This window comes from Sminthopsis crassicaudata, chromosome 2 (genome assembly GCF_048593235.1).
Source record: "Sminthopsis crassicaudata isolate SCR6 chromosome 2, ASM4859323v1, whole genome shotgun sequence".
Taxonomy (NCBI): domain Eukaryota; kingdom Metazoa; phylum Chordata; class Mammalia; order Dasyuromorphia; family Dasyuridae; genus Sminthopsis; species Sminthopsis crassicaudata.
In genome coordinates this window covers 35,332,987-35,338,986 of record NC_133618.1, presented here as the reverse complement: position 1 = coordinate 35,338,986, position 6,000 = coordinate 35,332,987, and the positions used below count along the sequence as shown (strand labels likewise).

The window sequence follows — 6,000 nt, the reverse complement described above, 5'->3', positions numbered from 1 at the left end:
GGAGGAAAATGATAAAAGTATACTTACTGGGGCAAATTGGCTAAGCTATGACTGGAATACTCTAGGAACAAGTACTGCAAGTGGTGCAGGAACTACCATTGTTCTTCTTAAGGCATTCTTTCTCCATGGGAATGAATTTTTCCATTGTTTCTTCAGGACAGTAACACTTAGTCTTCTTACAGGCTTTTTCAGCAATGTTATACTTTCTTAAAACTTAGGCTTTTGATTCTTCATGTAAAAGGAAGAAGAGACAGAAGTTGAGTTAGAAACAAGTGACTGGGTGTATGAGAAAAATCGGAGGAAAGTCTGACTGCAAAATAAAAGCAGCATTTAGGAAGTTCTATGTATCAGCTTCTTTCACGAAAATTAGCTTCTAAAAATCAGCATCTCAGAAATCACTTAGAGTCAAAATGAAACTTTATACTCCTTTAAATTGCCCATGAAGTGTATGGAGGAGTAGTTTTAAACATAACCATACTTGGAAAGAGACTAGGAAAATCATAAGATTAATAATGAAGCCTCCTCCTGTCTCTTGGTAGAGAACCAAGGGACTGAGATTTAGAATAAGTCATGCGTTTTCAGACATATCCAATAGGTTTTGTTCACCTTGGGAGTGATAGAAATATAGATTGAATCTTTGATTTCATTGATATAACAGATTCCTAGATGAGTGAAAAAGTCTATCAGTGCAGATCAACAACATATCTACAACTTCTAATCTTGGAGAGTTGCCTATGAGAGTAAATGTCTGATTTTTTTTTTCCTTATGTCAAACTGATGTATGAAAGATTGAACTTAAAGCCAGACTTTCCTATTTTACCCTATCTCTAGCCATAATATGATGCTGCCTTCAGGGAAAATGATACAGAATTTATTGTTTTAAAGGGGCTGAGTATTAATAATTATTAAAAAATAAAATGGAAGAAAACAAAAATGAGAAGAGTACACTGAATAATTTTATTAATACATTTAAAAATGTAATACGTACTTTAAAAAACATTGCATAGAATAAGAATTTATGACTGTTCTCCATCCTCTTTTTTTTTTTTTTTTTTTTTAACTATGAATCAAAATAAACCCCAAGGTAGAAGGAGCAGGATCATGGTCCAATTAGAATTTTTTTCACTTATTACTGAGCATCAGGTTACAGTTCCAGGATAAAAGGGAGTAGACACAAGGGAGCAGAGATGTTATATGGGTAAGGAGCAAATTCCAAAAACTTAATTTTGAGACTCTGAGCCTAAGAACAGAGGATTTTGGACGTGCACAGAATCTTTTAATGGAATAAACCAGAGCAGGAGACCAAATCCAAAGAAGAGCCAGCAATTCAGTTTCTCTGAACCTTCTTCAGAACTTCCTAGGGAATTGACAGTCACTGAGTACAGTAACAGTCTGTGGAAATTGCTCATATAAGCCAACTGATGCAAACTTGGATCAGGAACTTGGAAAGTTCATATCAAGAAAGCTAACCGGCCACTTTCTTGAACTCACTGCTGTGAATGCACCAGAACCTTATGGGGCTCTACATTAAACTTTGAAAGCAAGTGGAAGGATGTAAAAGAAACTCAGATCAGATGTCCTGCAGACGTGACCAAAACCCAACACTAGCATAAAGTCCAAAATCAAGCAGTAAAGTACAAAAATGAATAAACACAATGCAAAAAAACAAAACAAAACAAAACAAAAACAAAAAAAAAACATTCAAACATTTACTGTGAGGAAAGGGAAACTCAAAATAAACTAAGACAAAACATCTTCAGGCAGGGCAGATTGGACACAAACAAGATTTCCTAGAAGCTTTAAAAAAATGCAACTTAAAAATATGAAAAGTTCTTTATTAAGAGTCCTGATTTCTTTATAGAGGCCCTAATTGCTGACCTAAATTCATTGTGTACTATTTTAATGGATTTCATTTTTTGACTCAGGTTTTTATTGGTGGGAGATGTGCTCCATGACCTCTGAAAAGTCAAAAATTAGCTTCTCTCATGCATTATTTAATCCCTTTCCCTCAATTGCTTAACCATGTTTTTGTTTTACTTTGGGGTTATACCTGGTTTTCCATATATGAGGAATGTAAATGTTAAGGTAGAATGGACTCTGGTAAGAGTATGGGGACCAGGATCATTCAATAAACATTAAGTGCTTAGTATCTTCCAGACATTGTAGTAAGCTGGAAATATAAATATGAGAAAGAATATCTGTCACTTCAATTAACTAGCTTATATAAAATATGAACTAGCTCCCTGGAGGGCCTCAGGATCAGCAGAGTCAGGATAAATCAAAGTCCTTGGTCTTTAGGAGGAGAAGTGAAGGAGGCAGGCAAGCTGCCATGAGGCTTGCCAAAGATGTATTCTGGATTCTGGGGTCTGAGTCTCCAGCCTGTCTCCTCCTTGTTCTGCCGCCAAGTGACCTTCTGTCTATACATACTACTTTTAACTGCTCTAATGAAAAAGTTCTTAGAAGCTACAGGTATTATCTTCTAGTGTAGGCATATAGACACTAACTTTTTTGAATCCCTTATGATTTTTCTTTCCTATTTACCTTTTTATACTTCTCTAGAATCCTGTATTTGAAAGTCAGATTTTCTATTTAGTTCTGTTTTTTTCATCAGGAATATCTGAAAGTCCTTTATTTTATTGAATTTCCATTTTCATTCCTGAAGAATTATACTGTTTTTCTGGATAGGTGATTCTTTGTTAAAATCTCAGCTCTTTTGCTCTCTGTAATATCATATTAAAAGTCCCCCCCCATCTTTTAAAGTAGAAACTGCTAAGTCCTGTGTTATCCTGACTGTAGCTTCATATGTGAATTTATTCTTTTTGGCTTTTTGAAATACTTCCTCCTTAACCTGTGAGGTATGGAATTTGGCTATAATATTCTTGGGAGTTTTCATTTTGGGATATCTTGCAGGAGAAAATTGATAGATTCTCTTAATTTCTATTTTACCCTCTGGCTCTAGAATATCCTGGCAGTTTTTAAAAATAATTTCTTCAAAGATGATGTCTAAACTTTTTTATCTTTACTTTGAGGTAATGCAATAATTCTTAAAATATCTCTTCTGGATCTAATTTCCAGATCTGTCATTTTGCCAATGAGATATTTCATATTTTCTTCTTTTTTTCATTCTTTTGATTTTGTTTAGTTTCTTGATGTCATTAACTTCCACTTGCCCAAATCTAATTTTGAGAGATTATTTTTTTCAATGAGCTTTTGTAATTCCACTTCCATTTGTTCATTTTTGCTTTTTAAGTTCTTATTATATATGAAAACAACACTTTTTGCATCCAGAGAAAGAACTGATAAATAGAAATATAAGATAATGTTACATACATAGTTATGTGTATGTACAGTTATATGTGTACATACACCTAATTTTTTCTATTGGTAGCCATCTCTTGGGTGGGGTGGGGAGGAAGGAAGAAAAAAAAAGAAAAAAGAAATGTATATGGTAATTTTATTATATATTTGGATGGAATAGCAAATTGTACTTAGAAGAATTTCAATTTCAGGAACAATCTTTTTTATTGTACTGTCATGGAAATGCTTGTTTTAATCCATACATATGTATTTTTAAAAAAGAGAGAGAAAAAAGTTGTTAAATGAATTTTTGTACATGTTTTCATTTTGCCAATTTTGCTTAAGACATTGTTTTCATCAGATTTTTGTGCCTCTTTTAACATTTTACTTACTCTATTTTTAAGGTGTTGTTTTCTTCAGTATTCATTCACATAATATTATTAAATAACAAACTTTTTCTTAAAAAAAAGAGAATTTTGTTACAGATTTCAAGGATGTGAAAAAAAAAGTTCATAGGAACTAAAATACAGGGGATTATGTCATAATGGGAGATAATGGGAGCTTTCAAGAATGAAATACTTAAGATTCAAGGGGAACCAATTCTAAGGATGAGAAATGAGAAAAAAGATGGGTTTAAAATTAAATTAATGCACAGAGGATGAATCAAGCAGTGCAATTTAAAACACACACACACACACAGACACAGACACACACACACACACACACACAGACACACACACACACACACACACACACACACACACACAATGATACTTGATGTTACAGTCTCCTGAAGTGGACATCCTATATCTCTTTTCCTTTTTTTTTTTTTTTTTTTTTTTTTTTTTCAGTTAAACCTCCTATAAAAGTTACTTCACTTACCAGTCTACTTCCTTTCTTTTTTGGAGGGATTTGTTCTAGGTAAAGGGTCTAACTCCTTGTTTACATCACAGTATTTGGACAGAAATCCAGATTGTGTAAATGGGTTCATTTTAAGATCCTTTTTCCTTATTCCTAATAGGCATGTGTGCCAGGGGTCAGAACTTTCAGTTCCAATACTGAATATTCAGGCAATTTGTGAATTGGAGGTAAAAAGAGTGGTTAGCATTCCAATGAAAAGCACTATGTCCAGGTTCCACAGCAGGTCCTTTGTAAATAAATAGAATCTTTTTTTTTTTTTTTTTTTTTTTTTTTGCTTAAAATATCTGAGATATATTTTACCAGTAACATCAATGAGCACTTTTCTTGCTGATGGGTCCAGTAGCTGGTGCAAAGGAATTGGAGTAATACCTCTGATACTTGTTGATAAATTCCGTTTTCAGTGTTTTCATAACTGCTATTTTTTTCTGTTAACTGAAGACCTATTTGGTGTGGGATACTTTGAGTCTCATCTGTTTTACGACATGTTTTCCTGTTCAGAATATTTTGAATATATATGAGATAAATATGGGGGGTGGGATGACATCAGTTACTCAAATTACTTCTGATTTAATTTTAACATGGGTAATTTATTCCAGGAACAGAGAGAAAAGTGAACACTATCATTCAAGAAAAGTAGAAATAATTTACAAAACTGTGATATATGGATAAAATTGAGATTCGGTTCTAGACATCTTATAATTAATCACCAATGTTAAAATGACAAAGAATAAATCCTATGAGCTGTAAGAAATTTATGTCAAAAGACAAGATAATGACACATGTCACCAGGAAGAAAAGGAATAATTGAAGACCCTCCCATATGACAATTATAAATTTAAGAAATGTGGGTTATGCTGGAAACTGAGTGGATGCCCATCAATTGGAGAATGACTGAATAAATTGTGTTAAATGAATATTATGGCATATTATTGTTCTGTAAGAAATGACCAGCAGGAAGATTTCAGAAAGGCCTGGAGAGACTTACAGGAATTGATGTTGAGTGAAATAAGCAGGATCAGGAGATCATTATATACTTCAACAATATGATGATTAATTCTGACAGACGTGGCCCTCTCCAACAATGAGATGAACCAAATCAGTTCCAGTAGAGCAATAATGAACTGAACCAGCTACACCCATAGAAAGAACTCTGGGAGATGACTATGAACCACTACATAGAATTCCCAGTCCCTCTAATTTTGTCTGCCTGCATTTTTTATTTCCTTCACAGCTAATTGTACATTATTTCAAAGTCCAATTCGTTTTGTACAGAAAAATAACTGTTTGGACATGTATACATATATTGTGTTTAACTTATACTTTAACATATTTAACATGTATTAGTCAACCTGCCATCTGGGGGAAGGGGTGGAGGAAAGGAGGGGAAAAGTTGGAACAAAAGGTTTTGCAGTGGTCAATGCTGAAAAATTACCCATGCATATATCTGATAAATAAAAAGCTATAATAAAAAATATGGATTATTAAACTAGCTTTATAAGTACAATAAAAGTTAGTATGTTGTAAAAAATTGAAAAATGGATGTTTATGCTTTGAATATTTTTTACAAACATATGTATTTTAAGGAATTATTTGAACAATAAATAAAACTGCAGCTGCAAAGTACTTTAAAGTACTCTCATATTTCAAATCATGATAAACCAAATTGCTAAGAAACTTATAAGACTCTCAGAATATTTTACTGATTAAAGTATCAAATGTTTCATCAGATGGAATTCTTTATATTTGTTTATTTGACATTTTCCTTTTAAAAATGTACTTATT

The 6,000-nt window shown here is 32.8% G+C and overlaps 1 protein-coding gene across 2 annotated transcripts in view; it reads left to right on the top strand.

Annotated features, from left to right (window-relative positions):
* Positions 1–4,004, top strand: part of LOC141554116 (uncharacterized) — an 18,390-nt gene extending 14,386 nt beyond the window's left edge. For both annotated transcript variants that reach the window (XM_074285692.1, XM_074285693.1), the window contains exon 4: positions 1–4,004. This exon is cut by the window's left edge and continues 2,727 nt beyond it. The gene's annotated coding sequence lies outside the window, so the exon portion shown is untranslated.
* Positions 4,005–6,000: the final 1,996 nt, after the last annotated feature.